This window comes from Phyllobates terribilis, unplaced genomic scaffold, assembly GCF_046119375.1.
Source record: "Phyllobates terribilis strain yellow unplaced genomic scaffold, ASM4611937v1 Scaffold_40__1_contigs__length_11209783, whole genome shotgun sequence".
Classification (NCBI taxonomy): domain Eukaryota; kingdom Metazoa; phylum Chordata; class Amphibia; order Anura; family Dendrobatidae; genus Phyllobates; species Phyllobates terribilis.
Window position 1 is genome coordinate 10,665,436 of NW_027362800.1, and position 15,076 is coordinate 10,680,511.

At 45.4% G+C, this 15,076-nt stretch overlaps 12 non-coding genes across 12 annotated transcripts; all 12 read right to left on the reverse strand.

Annotated features, from left to right (window-relative positions):
• Window positions 1-20: 20 nt before the first annotated feature.
• LOC141190850 (U2 spliceosomal RNA) lies at window positions 21-211 on the reverse strand. Its single transcript, XR_012264862.1, has one exon. It is a non-coding gene; the product is annotated as a U2 spliceosomal RNA (small nuclear RNA).
• A 1,121-nt stretch (window positions 212-1,332) lies between these two features.
• Window positions 1,333-1,523, reverse strand: LOC141190851 (U2 spliceosomal RNA). Its single transcript, XR_012264863.1, has one exon. It is a non-coding gene; the product is annotated as a U2 spliceosomal RNA (small nuclear RNA).
• Window positions 1,524-2,643: 1,120 nt separating this feature from the next.
• On the reverse strand, window positions 2,644-2,834 carry LOC141185214 (U2 spliceosomal RNA). The gene has a single exon (XR_012259897.1). It is a non-coding gene; the product is annotated as a U2 spliceosomal RNA (small nuclear RNA).
• A 1,122-nt stretch (window positions 2,835-3,956) lies between these two features.
• Window positions 3,957-4,147, reverse strand: LOC141184640 (U2 spliceosomal RNA). The gene has a single exon (XR_012259376.1). It is a non-coding gene; the product is annotated as a U2 spliceosomal RNA (small nuclear RNA).
• Window positions 4,148-5,270: 1,123 nt separating this feature from the next.
• LOC141190853 (U2 spliceosomal RNA) lies at window positions 5,271-5,461 on the reverse strand. The gene has a single exon (XR_012264865.1). It is a non-coding gene; the product is annotated as a U2 spliceosomal RNA (small nuclear RNA).
• Window positions 5,462-6,583: 1,122 nt separating this feature from the next.
• On the reverse strand, window positions 6,584-6,774 carry LOC141191256 (U2 spliceosomal RNA). The gene has a single exon (XR_012265254.1). It is a non-coding gene; the product is annotated as a U2 spliceosomal RNA (small nuclear RNA).
• A 1,120-nt stretch (window positions 6,775-7,894) lies between these two features.
• Window positions 7,895-8,085, reverse strand: LOC141185373 (U2 spliceosomal RNA). The gene has a single exon (XR_012260042.1). It is a non-coding gene; the product is annotated as a U2 spliceosomal RNA (small nuclear RNA).
• Window positions 8,086-9,207: 1,122 nt separating this feature from the next.
• Window positions 9,208-9,398, reverse strand: LOC141190854 (U2 spliceosomal RNA). Its single transcript, XR_012264866.1, has one exon. It is a non-coding gene; the product is annotated as a U2 spliceosomal RNA (small nuclear RNA).
• A 1,118-nt stretch (window positions 9,399-10,516) lies between these two features.
• LOC141190855 (U2 spliceosomal RNA) lies at window positions 10,517-10,707 on the reverse strand. Its single transcript, XR_012264867.1, has one exon. It is a non-coding gene; the product is annotated as a U2 spliceosomal RNA (small nuclear RNA).
• Window positions 10,708-11,828: 1,121 nt separating this feature from the next.
• Window positions 11,829-12,019, reverse strand: LOC141190856 (U2 spliceosomal RNA). Its single transcript, XR_012264868.1, has one exon. It is a non-coding gene; the product is annotated as a U2 spliceosomal RNA (small nuclear RNA).
• Window positions 12,020-13,140: 1,121 nt separating this feature from the next.
• Window positions 13,141-13,331, reverse strand: LOC141190857 (U2 spliceosomal RNA). Its single transcript, XR_012264869.1, has one exon. It is a non-coding gene; the product is annotated as a U2 spliceosomal RNA (small nuclear RNA).
• A 1,120-nt stretch (window positions 13,332-14,451) lies between these two features.
• LOC141190860 (U2 spliceosomal RNA) lies at window positions 14,452-14,642 on the reverse strand. Its single transcript, XR_012264871.1, has one exon. It is a non-coding gene; the product is annotated as a U2 spliceosomal RNA (small nuclear RNA).
• Window positions 14,643-15,076: the final 434 nt, after the last annotated feature.

Below are 15,076 nucleotides of genomic sequence, written 5' to 3' on the forward strand. Positions count from 1 at the left end.
TTTTAGAAACTGCATTAAAGAAGGGGTGCACCGGTCCTGGAGATACTGCAATACCAGGTCAATGCGTGGAGTGGACAGAGCAAGCTCTTTTTCCATCTCCCTGTTCTAAAAATCCATTTAATATATGGTCCCCAGATAGGGGACGTATCAGATATTAAACTGATAAGAACAGATACTACACTTGATCTTAGCCAAAAGGCCGAGAAGCGATAACCAGAATTGGTTTCCGACTACGGTGCCACCCAAGGATTCTGAAAAGTCCATTTGTGGAGATGGCCACCTGGACTCCCGTTAAGAAGACATGCTGTCAACCTCTAGATCCCTCACATGCCTGCACTTTTCGGCTTGCTGCTGCTGCAATCCACGCGTTTTAGATCTGCATAACTCCACCTCTTTTAGCACAGTACCCTCAACCCCCGGCTGTTCCCACCCGCCTCAACACCGTTGGAAGGGAGGAGAACCAATTAAGGCGGGGGGGGGGGTGGAACGAGCAGCTGTCTACCCTTAGCAGGAGGGTTGCTGATTAATTACCTCTCCTGCTGCTGCTGCTGCTGGCTGTCCAGCAGCAGACTGAAGGTGGCTGCTGCTGTGCGCAGGTATATAAAGGCTCAGAGCCTATTATGACACGCGCAGCCAGCGTTCCATTGCCACATTCCGTCTACTGCAGGCGGGATACCTGGATGGCTGAATGTCACTGAGAAGCTCACAGAGACCGCCATAAGCAACAGTTTAAAAGAATGCCACAGACTAATCAACCAAACTTTTTGGGTTGGTTTTTCTTTTATAGTCTGCAGGCATTAAATGAAAGAAGTCAGTGTTCCAGCAGAGGGAGACAACGTTTCAGAAAAGGCATTGTAGCAAACCAAAAAAGAAATTTTAAGCGCAGCAGAGTAACCAGCTCACATACCTGTTAGCTCAGGTGAGTTTAAAAGGCTGCTGTTGATAACAAGGGCATTTGCTAAATAGATGGTGTGTGTGCAACAATATACTGAAAGGTCAATTATATTGTGCAGCTTATCTCACCACCTGTAGTTATTTAGGTGAAAGCTCCAAAATGCTTGCCTAATATGTCTGTTTATCCAAAAGGAAGTATAGAGGGAGAGCTAGATAGATAGCATTGCATTACATTACATTACATGGCAATGCAATGCACAGTTGCTGAAGTTGAACCAAAATGAGCTTGTCATCTGGCTTCTGCAACTTTTAACATGAAAAATCCAATGAGGAGAAGAAAAGCAAAGCCAAAGAGTCCATCCCAAAATCCGACAAACAAGCAAAATGAACAAAAAGCATTGAATTCAATTCTTTCTGATTTTAGAAACTGCATTAAAGAAGGGGTGCACCGGTCCTGGAGATACTGCAATACCAGGTCAATGCGTGGAGTGGACAGAGCAAGCTCTTTTTCCATCTCCCTGTTCTAAAAATCCATTTAATATATGGTCCCCAGATAGGGGACGTATCAGATATTAAACTGATAAGAACAGATACTACACTTGATCTTAGCCAAAAGGCCGAGAAGCGATAAGCAGAATTGGTTTCCGACTACGGTGCCACCCAAGGATTCTGAAAAGTCCATTTGTGGAGATGGCCACCTGGACTCCCGTTAAGAAGACATGCTGTCAACCTCTAGATCCCTCACATGCCTGCACTTTTCGGCTTGCTGCTGCTGCAATCCACGCGTTTTAGATCTGCATAACTCCACCTCTTTTAGCACAGTACCCTCAACCCCCGGCTGTTCCCACCCGCCTCAACACCGTTGGAAGGGAGGAGAACCAATTAAGGCGGGGGGGGGGTGGAACGAGCAGCTGTCTACCCTTAGCAGGAGGGTTGCTGATTAATTACCTCTCCTGCTGCTGCTGCTGCTGGCTGTCCAGCAGCAGACTGAAGGTGGCTGCTGCTGTGCGCAGGTATATAAAGGCTCAGAGCCTATTATGACACGCGCAGCCAGCGTTCCATTGCCACATTCCGTCTACTGCAGGCGGGATACCTGGATGGCTGAATGTCACTGAGAAGCTCACAGAGACCGCCATAAGCAACAGTTTAAAAGAATGCCACAGACTAATCAACCAAACTTTTTGGGTTGGTTTCTCTTTTATAGTCTGCAGGCATTAAATGAAAGAAGTCAGTGTTCCAGCAGAGGGAGACAACGTTTCAGAAAAGGCATTGTAGCAAACCAAAAAAGAAATTTTAAGCGCAGCAGAGTAACCAGCTCACATACCTGTTAGCTCAGGTGAGTTTAAAAGGCTGCTGTTGATAACAAGGGCATTTGCTAAATAGATGGTGTATGTGCAACAATATACTGAAAGGTCAATTATATTGTGCAGCTTATCTCACCACCTGTAGTTATTTAGGTGAAAGCTCCAAAATGCTTGCCTAATATGTCTGTTTATCCAAAAGGAAGTATAGAGGGAGAGCTAGATAGATAGCATTGCATTACATTACATTACATGGCAATGCAATGCACAGTTGCTGAAGTTGAACCAAAATGAGCTTGTCATCTGGCTTCTGCAACTTTTAACATGAAAAATCCAATGAGGAGAAGAAAAGCAAAGCCAAAGAGTCCATCCCAAAATCCGACAAACAAGCAAAATGAACAAAAAGCATTGAATTCAATTCTTTCTGATTTTAGAAACTGCATTAAAGAAGGGGTGCACCGGTCCTGGAGATACTGCAATACCAGGTCAATGCGTGGAGTGGACAGAGCAAGCTCTTTTTCCATCTCCCTGTTCTAAAAATCCATTTAATATATGGTCCCAAGATAGGGGACGTATCAGATATTAAACTGATAAGAACAGATACTACACTTGATCTTAGCCAAAAGGCCGAGAAGCGATAACCAGAATTGGTTTCCGACTACGGTGCCACCCAAGGATTCTGAAAAGTCCATTTGTGGAGATGGCCACCTGGACTCCCGTTAAGAAGACATGCTGTCAACCTCTAGATCCCTCACATGCCTGCACTTTTCGGCTTGCTGCTGCTGCAATCCACGCGTTTTAGATCTGCATAACTCCACCTCTTTTAGCACAGTACCCTCAACCCCCGGCTGTTCCCACCCGCCTCAACACCGTTGGAAGGGAGGAGAACCAATTAAGGCGGGGGGGGGGGGTGGAACGAGCAGCTGTCTACCCTTAGCAGGAGGGTTGCTGATTAATTACCTCTCCTGCTGCTGCTGCTGCTGGCTGTCCAGCAGCAGACTGAAGGTGGCTGCTGCTGTGCGCAGGTATATAAAGGCTCAGAGCCTATTATGACACGCGCAGCCAGCGTTCCATTGCCACATTCCGTCTACTGCAGGCGGGATACCTGGATGGCTGAATGAAACTGAGAAGCTCACAGAGACCGCCATAAGCAACAGTTTAAAAGAATGCCACAGACTAATCAACCAAACTTTTTGGGTTGGTTTCTCTTTTATAGTCTGCAGGCATTAAATGAAAGAAGTCAGTGTTCCAGCAGAGGGAGACAACGTTTCAGAAAAGGCATTGTAGCAAACCAAAAAAGAAATTTTAAGCGCAGCAGAGTAACCAGCTCACATACCTGTTAGCTCAGGTGAGTTTAAAAGGCTGCTGTTGATAACAAGGGCATTTGCTAAATAGATGGTGTGTGTGCAACAATATACTGAAAGGTCAATTATATTGTGCAGCTTATCTCACCACCTGTAGTTATTTAGGTGAAAGCTCCAAAATGCTTGCCTAATATGTCTGTTTATCCAAAAGGAAGTATAGAGGGAGAGCTAGATAGATAGCATTGCATTACATTACATTACATGGCAATGCAATGCACAGTTGCTGAAGTTGAACCAAAATGAGCTTGTCATCTGGCTTCTGCAACTTTTAACATGAAAAATCCAATGAGGAGAAGAAAAGCAAAGCCAAAGAGTCCATCCCAAAATCCGACAAACAAGCAAAATGAACAAAAAGCATTGAATTCAATTCTTTCTGATTTTAGAAACTGCATTAAAGAAGGGGTGCACCGGTCCTGGAGATACTGCAATACCAGGTCAATGCGTGGAGTGGACAGAGCAAGCTCTTTTTTCATCTCCCTGTTCTAAAAATCCATTTAATATATGGTCCCCAGATAGGGGACGTATCAGATATTAAACTGATAAGAACAGATACTACACTTGATCTTAGCCAAAAGGCCGAGAAGCGATAACCAGAATTGGTTTCCGACTACGGTGCCACCCAAGGATTCTGAAAAGTCCATTTGTGGAGATGGCCACCTGGACTCCCGTTAAGAAGACATGCTGTCAACCTCTAGATCCCTCACATGCCTGCACTTTTCGGCTTGCTGCTGCTGCAATCCACGCGTTTTAGATCTGCATAACTCCACCTCTTTTAGCACAGTACCCTCAACCCCCGGCTGTTCCCACCCGCCTCAACACCGTTGGAAGGGAGGAGAACCAATTAAGGCGGGGGGGGGGGGGTGGAACGAGCATCTGTCTACCCTTAGCAGGAGGGTTGCTGATTAATTACCTCTCCTGCTGCTGCTGCTGCTGGCTGTCCAGCAGCAGACTGAAGGTGGCTGCTGCTGTGCGCAGGTATATAAAGGCTCAGAGCCTATTATGACACGCGCAGCCAGCGTTCCATTGCCACATTCCGTCTACTGCAGGCGGGATACCTGGATGGCTGAATGTCACTGAGAAGCTCACAGAGACCGCCATAAGCAACAGTTTAAAAGAATGCCACAGACTAATCAACCAAACTTTTTGGGTTGGTTTCTCTTTTATAGTCTGCAGGCATTAAATGAAAGAAGTCAGTGTTCCAGCAGAGGGAGACAACGTTTCAGAAAAGGCATTGTAGCAAACCAAAAAAGAAATTTTAAGCGCAGCAGAATAACCAGCTAACATACCTGTTAGCTCAGGTGAGTTTAAAAGGCTGCTGTTGATAACAAGGGCATTTGCTAAATAGATGGTGTGTGTGCAACAATATACTGAAAGGTCAATTATATTGTGCAGCTTATCTCACCACCTGTAGTTATTTAGGTGAAAGCTCCAAAATGCTTGCCTAATATGTCTGTTTATCCAAAAGGAAGTATAGAGGGAGAGCTAGATAGATAGCATTGCATTACATTACATTACATGGCAATGCAATGCACAGTTGCTGAAGTTGAACCAAAATGAGCTTGTCATCTGGCTTCTGCAACTTTTAACATGAAAAATCCAATGAGGAGAAGAAAAGCAAAGCCAAAGAGTCCATCCCAAAATCCGACAAACAAGCAAAATGAACAAAAAGCATTGAATTCAATTCTTTCTGATTTTAGAAACTGCATTAAAGAAGGGGTGCACCGGTCCTGGAGATACTGCAATACCAGGTCAATGCGTGGAGTGGACAGAGCAAGCTCTTTTTCCATCTCCCTGTTCTAAAAATCCATTTAATATATGGTCCCCAGATAGGGGACGTATCAGATATTAAACTGATAAGAACAGATACTACACTTGATCTTAGCCAAAAGGCCGAGAAGCGATAACCAGAATTGGTTTCCGACTACGGTGCCACCCAAGGATTCTGAAAAGTCCATTTGTGGAGATGGCCACCTGGACTCCCGTTAAGAAGACATGCTGTCAACCTCTAGATCCCTCACATGCCTGCACTTTTCGGCTTGCTGCTGCTGCAATCCACGCGTTTTAGATCTGCATAACTCCACCTCTTTTAGCACAGTACCCTCAACCCCCGGCTGTTCCCACCCGCCTCAACACCGTTGGAAGGGAGGAGAACCAATTAAGGCGGGGGGGGGGGGTGGAACGAGCATCTGTCTACCCTTAGCAGGAGGGTTGCTGATTAATTACCTCTCCTGCTGCTGCTGCTGCTGGCTGTCCAGCAGCAGACTGAAGGTGGCTGCTGCTGTGCGCAGGTATATAAAGGCTCAGAGCCTATTATGACACGCGCAGCCAGCGTTCCATTGCCACATTCCGTCTACTGCGGCCGGGATACCTGGATGGCTGAATGTCACTGAGAAGCTCACAGAGACCGCCATAAGCAACAATTTAAAAGAATGCCACAGACTAATCAACCAAACTTTTTGGGTTGGTTTCTCTTTTATAGTCTGCAGGCATTAAATGAAAGAAGTCAGTGTTCCAGCAGAGGGAGACAACGTTTCAGAAAAGGCATTGTAGCAAACCAAAAAAGAAATTTTAAGCGCAGCAGAGTAACCAGCTCACATACCTGTTAGCTCAGGTGAGTTTAAAAGGCTGCTGTTGATAACAAGGGCATTTGCTAAATAGATGGTGTGTGTGCAAGAATATACTGAAAGGTCAATTATATTGTGCAGCTTATCTCACCACCTGTAGCTATTTAGGTGAAAGCTCCAAAATGCTTGCCTAATATGTCTGTTTATCCAAAAGGAAGTATAGAGGGAGAGCTAGATAGATAGCATTGCATTACATTACATTACATGGCAATGCAATGCACAGTTGCTGAAGTTGAACCAAAATGAGCTTGTCATCTGGCTTCTGCAACTTTTAACATGAAAAATCCAATGAGGAGAAGAAAAGCAAAGCCAAAGAGTCCATCCCAAAATCCGACAAACAAGCAAAATGAACAGAAAGCATTGAATTCAATTCTTTCTGATTTTAGAAACTGCATTAAAGAAGGGGTGCACCGGTCCTGGAGATACTGCAATACCAGGTCAATGCGTGGAGTGGACAGAGCAAGCTCTTTTTCCATCTCCCGGTTCTAAAAATCCATTTAATATATGGTCCCCAGATAGGGGACGTATCAGATATTAAACTGATAAGAACAGATACTACACTTGATCTTAGCCAAAAGGCCGAGAAGCGATAACCAGAATTGGTTTCCGACTACGGTGCCACCCAAGGATTCTGAAAAGTCCATTTGTGGAGATGGCCACCTGGACTCCCGTTAAGAAGACATGCTGTCAACCTCTAGATCCCTCACATGCCTGCACTTTTCGGCTTGCTGCTGCTGCAATCCACGCGTTTTAGATCTGCATAACTCCACCTCTTTTAGCACAGTACCCTCAACCCCCGGCTGTTCCCACCCGCCTCAACACCGTTGGAAGGGAGGAGAACCAATTAAGGCGGGGGGGGGGTGGAACGAGCAGCTGTCTACCCTTAGCAGGAGGGTTGCTGATTAATTACCTCTCCTGCTGCTGCTGCTGCTGGCTGTCCAGCAGCAGACTGAAGGTGGCTGCTGCTGTGCGCAGGTATATAAAGGCTCAGAGCCTATTATGACACGCGCAGCCAGCGTTCCATTGCCACATTCCGTCTACTGCAGGCGGGATACCTGGATGGCTGAATGTCACTGAGAAGCTCACAGAGACCGCCATAAGCAACAGTTTAAAAGAATGCCACAGACTAATCAACCAAACTTTTTGGGTTGGTTTCTCTTTTATAGTCTGCAGGCATTAAATGAAAGAAGTCAGTGTTCCAGCAGAGGGAGACAACGTTTCAGAAAAGGCATTGTAGCAAACCAAAAAAGAAATTTTAAGCGCAGCAGAGTAACCAGCTCACATACCTGTTAGCTCAGGTGAGTTTAAAAGGCTGCTGTTGATAACAAGGGCATTTGCTAAATAGATGGTGTGTGTGCAACAATATACTGAAAGGTCAATTATATTGTGCAGCTTATCTCACCACCTGTAGTTATTTAGGTGAAAGCTCCAAAATGCTTGCCTAATATGTCTGTTTATCCAAAAGGAAGTATAGAGGGAGAGCTAGATAGATAGCATTGCATTACATTACATTACATGGCAATGCAATGCACAGTTGCTGAAGTTGAACCAAAATGAGCTTGTCATCTGGCTTCTGCAACTTTTAACATGAAAAATCCAATGAGGAGAAGAAAAGCAAAGCCAAAGAGTCCATCCCAAAATCCGACAAACAAGCAAAATGAACAAAAAGCATTGAATTCAATTCTTTCTGATTTTAGAAACTGCATTAAAGAAGGGGTGCACCGGTCCTGGAGATACTGCAATATCAGGTCAATGCGTGGAGTGGACAGAGCAAGCTCTTTTTCCATCTCCCTGTTCTAAAAATCCATTTAATATATGGTCCCCAGATAGAGGACGTATCAGATATTAAACTGATAAGAACAGATACTACACTTGATCTTAGCCAAAAGGCCGAGAAGCGATAACCAGAATTGGTTTCCGACTACGGTGCCACCCAAGGATTCTGAAAAGTCCATTTGTGGAGATGGCCACCTGGACTCCCGTTAAGAAGACATGCTGTCAACCTCTAGATCCCTCACATGCCTGCACTTTTCGGCTTGCTGCTGCTGCAATCCACGCGTTTTAGATCTGCATAACTCCACCTCTTTTAGCACAGTACCCTCTACCCCCGGCTGTTCCCACCCGCCTCAACACCGTTGGAAGGGAGATGAACCAATTAAGGCGGGGGGGGGGTGTGGAACGAGCAGCTGTCTACCCTTAGCAGGAGGGTTGCTGATTAATTACCTCTCCTGCTGCTGCTGCTGCTGGCTGTCCAGCAGCAGACTGAAGGTGGCTGCTGCTGTGCGCAGGTATATAAAGGCTCAGAGCCTATTATGACACGCGCAGCCAGCGTTCCATTGCCACATTCCGTCTACTGCAGGCGGGATACCTGGATGGCTGAATGTCACTGAGAAGCTCACAGAGACCGCCATAAGCAACAGTTTAAAAGAATGCCACAGACTAATCAACCAAACTTTTTGGGTTGGTTTCTCTTTTATAGTCTGCAGGCATTAAATGAAAGAAGTCAGTGTTCCAGCAGAGGGAGACAACGTTTCAGAAAAGGCATTGTAGCAAACCAAAAAAGAAATTTTAAGCGCAGCAGAGTAACCAGCTCACATACCTGTTAGCTCAGGTGAGTTTAAAAGGCTGCTGTTGATAACAAGGGCATTTGCTAAATAGATGGTGTGTGTGCAACAATATACTGAAAGGTCAATTATATTGTGCAGCTTATCTCACCACCTGTAGTTATTTAGGTGAAAGCTCCAAAATGCTTGCCTAATATGTCTGTTTATCCAAAAGGAAGTATAGAGGGAGAGCTAGATAGATAGCATTGCATTACATTACATTACATGGCAATGCAATGCACAGTTGCTGAAGTTGAACCAAAATGAGCTTGTCATCTGGCTTCTGCAACTTTTAACATGAAAAATCCAATGAGGAGAAGAAAAGCAAAGCCAAAGAGTCCATCCCAAAATCCGACAAACAAGCAAAATGAACAAAAAGCATTGAATTCAATTCTTTCTGATTTTAGAAACTGCATTAAAGAAGGGGTGCACCGGTCCTGGAGATACTGCAATACCAGGTCAATGCGTGGAGTGGACAGAGCAAGCTCTTTTTCCATCTCCCTGTTCTAAAAATCCATTTAATATATGGTCCCCAGATAGGGGACGTATCAGATATTAAACTGATAAGAACAGATACTACACTTGATCTTAGCCAAAAGGCCGAGAAGCGATAACCAGAATTGGTTTCCGACTACGGTGCCACCCAAGGATTCTGAAAAGTCCATTTGTGGAGATGGCCACCTGGACTCCCGTTAAGAAGACATGCTGTCAACCTCTAGATCCCTCACATGCCTGCACTTTTCGGCTTGCTGCTGCTGCAATCCACGCGTTTTAGATCTGCATAACTCCACCTCTTTTAGCACAGTACCCTCAACCCCCGGCTGTTCCCACCCGCCTCAACACCGTTGGAAGGGAGGAGAACCAATTAAGGCGGGGGGGGGGGGGTGGAACGAGCAGCTGTCTACCCTTAGCAGGAGGGTTGCTGATTAATTACCTCTCCTGCTGCTGCTGCTGCTGGCTGTCCAGCAGCAGACTGAAGGTGGCTGCTGCTGTGCGCAGGTATATAAAGGCTCAGAGCCTATTATGACACGCACAGCCAGCGTTCCATTGCCACATTCCGTCTACTGCAGGCGGGATACCTGGATGGCTGAATGTCACTGAGAAGCTCACAGAGACTGCCATAAGCAACAGTTTAAAAGAATGCCACAGACTAATCAACCAAACTTTTTGGGTTGGTTTCTCTTTTATAGTCTGCAGGCATTAAATGAAAGAAGTCAGTGTTCCAGCAGAGGGAGACAACGTTTCAGAAAAGGCATTGTAGCAAACCAAAAAATAAATTTTAAGCGCAGCAGAGTAACCAGCTCACATACCTGTTAGCTCAGGTGAGTTTAAAAGGCTGCTGTTGATAACAAGGGCATTTGCTAAATAGATGGTGTGTGTGCAACAATATACTGAAAGGTCAATTATATTGTGCAGCTTATCTCACCACCTGTAGTTATTTAGGTGAAAGCTCCAAAATGCTTGCCTAATATGTCTGTTTATCCAAAAGGAAGTATAGAGGGAGAGCTAGATAGATAGCATTGCATTACATTACATGGCAATGCAATGCACAGTTGCTGAAGTTGAACCAAAATGAGCTTGTCATCTGGCTTCTGCAACTTTTAACATGAAAAATCCAATGAGGAGAAGAAAAGCAAAGCCAAAGAGTCCATCCCAAAATCCGACAAACAAGCAAAATGAACAAAAAGCATTGAATTCAATTCTTTCTGATTTTAGAAACTGCATTAAAGAAGGGGTGCACCGGTCCTGGAGATACTGCAATACCAGGTCAATGCGTGGAGTGGACAGAGCAAGCTCTTTTTCCATCTCCCTGTTCTAAAAATCCATTTAATATATGGTCCCCAGATAGGGGACGTATCAGATATTAAACTGATAAGAACAGATACTACACTTGATCTTAGCCAAAAGGCCGAGAAGCGATAACCAGAATTGGTTTCCGACTACGGTGCCACCCAAGGATTCTGAAAAGTCCATTTGTGGAGATGGCCACCTGGACTCCCGTTAAGAAGACATGCTGTCAACCTCTAGATCCCTCACATGCCTGCACTTTTCGGCTTGCTGCTGCTGCAATCCACGCGTTTTAGATCTGCATAACTCCACCTCTTTTAGCACAGTACCCTCAACCCCCGGCTGTTCCCACCCGCCTCAACACCGTTGGAAGGGAGGAGAACCAATTAAGGCGGGGGGGGGGGTGGAACGAGCAGCTGTCTACCCTTAGCAGGAGGGTTGCTGATTAATTACCTCTCCTGCTGCTGCTGCTGCTGGCTGTCCAGCAGCAGACTGAAGGTGGCTGCTGCTGTGCGCAGGTATATAAAGGCTCAGAGCCTATTATGACACGCGCAGCCAGCGTTCCATTGCCACATTCCGTCTACTGCAGGCGGGATACCTGGATGGCTGAATGTCACTGAGAAGCTCACAGAGACCGCCATAAGCAACAGTTTAAAAGAATGCCACAGACTAATCAACCAAACTTTTTGGGTTGGTTTCTCTTTTATAGTCTGCAGGCATTAAATGAAAGAAGTCAGTGTTCCAGCAGAGGGAGACAACGTTTCAGAAAAGGCATTGTAGCAAACCAAAAAAGAAATTTTAAGCGCAGCAGAGTAACCAGCTCACATACCTGTTAGCTCAGGTGAGTTTAAAAGGCTGCTGTTGATAACAAGGGCATTTGCTAAATAGATGGTGTGTGTGCAACAATATACTGAAAGGTCAATTATATTGTGCAGCTTATCTCACCACCTGTAGTTATTTAGGTGAAAGCTCCAAAATGCTTGCCTAATATGTCTGATTATCCAAAAGGAAGTATAGAGGGAGAGCTAGATAGATAGCATTGCATTACATTACATTACATGGCAATGCAATGCACAGTTGCTGAAGTTGAACCAAAATGAGCTTGTCATCTGGCTTCTGCAACTTTTAACATGAAAAATCCAATGAGGAGAAGAAAAGCAAAGCCAAAGAGTCCATCCCAAAATCCGACAAACAAGCAAAATGAACAAAAAGCATTGAATTCAATTCTTTCTGATTTTAGAAACTGCATTAAAGAAGGGGTGCACCGGTCCTGGAGATACTGCAATACCAGGTCAATGCGTGGAGTGGACAGAGCAAGCTCTTTTTCCATCTCCCTGTTCTAAAAATCCATTTAATATATGGTCCCCAGATAGGGGACGTATCAGATATTAAACTGATAAGAACAGATACTACACTTGATCTTAGCCAAAAGGCCGAGAAGCGATAACCAGAATTGGTTTCCGACTACGGTGCCACCCAAGGATTCTGAAAAGTCCATTTGTGGAGATGGCCACCTGGACTCCCGTTAAGAAGACATGCTGTCAACCTCTAGATCCCTCACATGCCTGCACTTTTCGGCTTGCTGCTGCTGCAATCCACGCGTTTTAGATCTGCATAACTCCACCTCTTTTAGCACAGTACCCTCAACCCCCGGCTGTTCCCACCCGCCTCAACACCGTTGGAAGGGAGGAGAACCAATTAAGGCGGGGGGGGGGGTGGAACGAGCAGCTGTCTACCCTTAGCAGGAGGGTTGCTGATTAATTACCTCTCCTGCTGCTGCTGCTGCTGGCTGTCCAGCAGCAGACTGAAGGTGGCTGCTGCTGTGCGCAGGTATATAAAGGCTCAGAGCCTATTATGACACGCGCAGCCAGCGTTCCATTGCCACATTCCGTCTACTGCAGGCGGGATACCTGGATGGCTGAATGTCACTGAGAAGCTCACAGAGACCGCCATAAGCAACAGTTTAAAAGAATGCCACAGACTAATCAACCAAACTTTTTGGGTTGGTTTCTCTTTTATAGTCTGCAGGCATTAAATGAAAGAAGTCAGTGTTCCAGCAGAGGGAGACAACGTTTCAGAAAAGGCATTGTAGCAAACCAAAAAAGAAATTTTAAGCGCAGCAGAGTAACCAGCTCACATACCTGTTAGCTCAGGTGAGTTTAAAAGGCTGCTGTTGATAACAAGGGCATTTGCTAAATAGATGGTGTGTGTGCAACAATATACTGAAAGGTCAATTATATTGTGCAGCTTATCTCACCACCTGTAGTTATTTAGGTGAAAGCTCCAAAATGCTTGCCTAATATGTCTGTTTATCCAAAAGGAAGTATAGAGGGAGAGCTAGATAGATAGCATTGCATTACATTACATTACATGGCAATGCAATGCACAGTTGCTGAAGTTGAACCAAAATGAGCTTGTCATCTGGCTTCTGCAACTTTTAACATGAAAAATCCAATGAGGAGAAGAAAAGCAAAGCCAAAGAGTCCATCCCAAAATCCGACAAACAAGCAAAATGAACAAAAAGCATTGAATTCAATTCTTTCTGATTTTAGAAACTGCATTAAAGAAGGGGTGCACCGGTCCTGGAGATACTGCAATACCAGGTCAATGCGTGGAGTGGACAGAGCAAGCTCTTTTTCCATCTCCCTGTTCTAAAAATCCATTTAATATATGGTCCCCAGATAGGGGACGTATCAGATATTAAACTGATAAGAACAGATACTACACTTGATCTTAGCCAAAAGGCCGAGAAGCGATAACCAGAATTGGTTTCCGACTACGGTGCCACCCAAGGATTCTGAAAAGTCCATTTGTGGAGATGGCCACCTGGACTCCCGTTAAGAAGACATGCTGTCAACCTCTAGATCCCTCACATGCCTGCACTTTTCGGCTTGCTGCTGCTGCAATCCACGCGTTTTAGATCTGCATAACTCCACCTCTTTTAGCACAGTACCCTCAACCCCCGGCTGTTCCCACCCGCCTCAACACCGTTGGAAGGGAGGAGAACCAATTAAGGCAGGGGGGGGGTGGAACGAGCAGCTGTCTACCCTTAGCAGGAGGGTTGCTGATTAATTACCTCTCCTGCTGCTGCTGCTGCTGGCTGTCCAGCAGCAGACTGAAGGTGGCTGCTGCTGTGCGCAGGTATATAAAGGCTCAGAGCCTATTATGACACGCGCAGCCAGCGTTCCATTGCCACATTCCGTCTACTGCAGGCGGGATACCTGGATGGCTGAATGTCACTGAGAAGCTCACAGAGACCGCCATAAGCAACAGTTTAAAAGAATGCCACAGACTAATCAACCAAACTTTTTGGGTTGGTTTCTCTTTTATAGTCTGCAGGCATTAAATGAAAGAAGTCAGTGTTCCAGCAGAGGGAGACAACGTTTCAGAAAAGGCATTGTAGCAAACCAAAAAAGAAATTTTAAGCGCAGCAGAGTAACCAGCTCACATACCTGTTAGCTCAGGTGAGTTTAAAAGGCTGCTGTTGATAACAAGGGCATTTGCTAAATAGATGGTGTGTGTGCAACAATATACTGAAAGGTCAATTATATTGTGCAGCTTATCTCACCACCTGTAGTTATTTAGGTGAAAGCTCCAAAATGCTTGCCTAATATGTCTGTTTATCCAAAAGGAAGTATAGAGGGAGAGCTAGATAGATAGCATTGCATTACATTACATTACATGGCAATGCAATGCACAGTTGCTGAAGTTGAACCAAAATGAGCTTGTCATCTGGCTTCTGCAACTTTTAACATGAAAAATCCAATGAGGAGAAGAAAAGCAAAGCCAAAGAGTCCATCCCAAAATCCGACAAACAAGCAAAATGAACAAAAAGCATTGAATTCAATTCTTTCTGATTTTAGAAACTGCATTAAAGAAGGGGTGCACCGGTCCTGGAGATACTGCAATACCAGGTCAATGCGTGGAGTGGACAGAGCAAGCTCTTTTTCCATCTCCCTGTTCTAAAAATCCATTTAATATATGGTCCCCAGATAGGGGACGTATCAGATATTAAACTGATAAGAACAGATACTACACTTGATCTTAGCCAAAAGGCCGAGAAGCGATAACCAGAATTGGTTTCCGACTACGGTGCCACCCAAGGATTCTGAAAAGTCCATTTGTGGAGATGGCCACCTGGACTCCCGTTAAGAAGACATGCTGTCAACCTCTAGATCCCTCACATGCCTGCACTTTTCGGCTTGCTGCTGCTGCAATCCACGCGTTTTAGATCTGCATAACTCCACCTCTTTTAGCACAGTACCCTCAACCCCCGGCTGTTCCCACCCGCCTCAACACCGTTGGAAGGGAGGAGAACCAATTAAGGCGGGGGGGGGGGGTGGAATGAGCAGCTGTCTACCCTTAGCAGGAGGGTTGCTGATTAATTACCTCTCCTGCTGCTGCTGCTGCTGGCTGTCCAGCAGCAGACGGAAGGTGGCTGCTGCTGTGCGCAGGTATATAAAGGCTCAGAGCCTATTATGACACGCGCAGCCAGCGTTCCA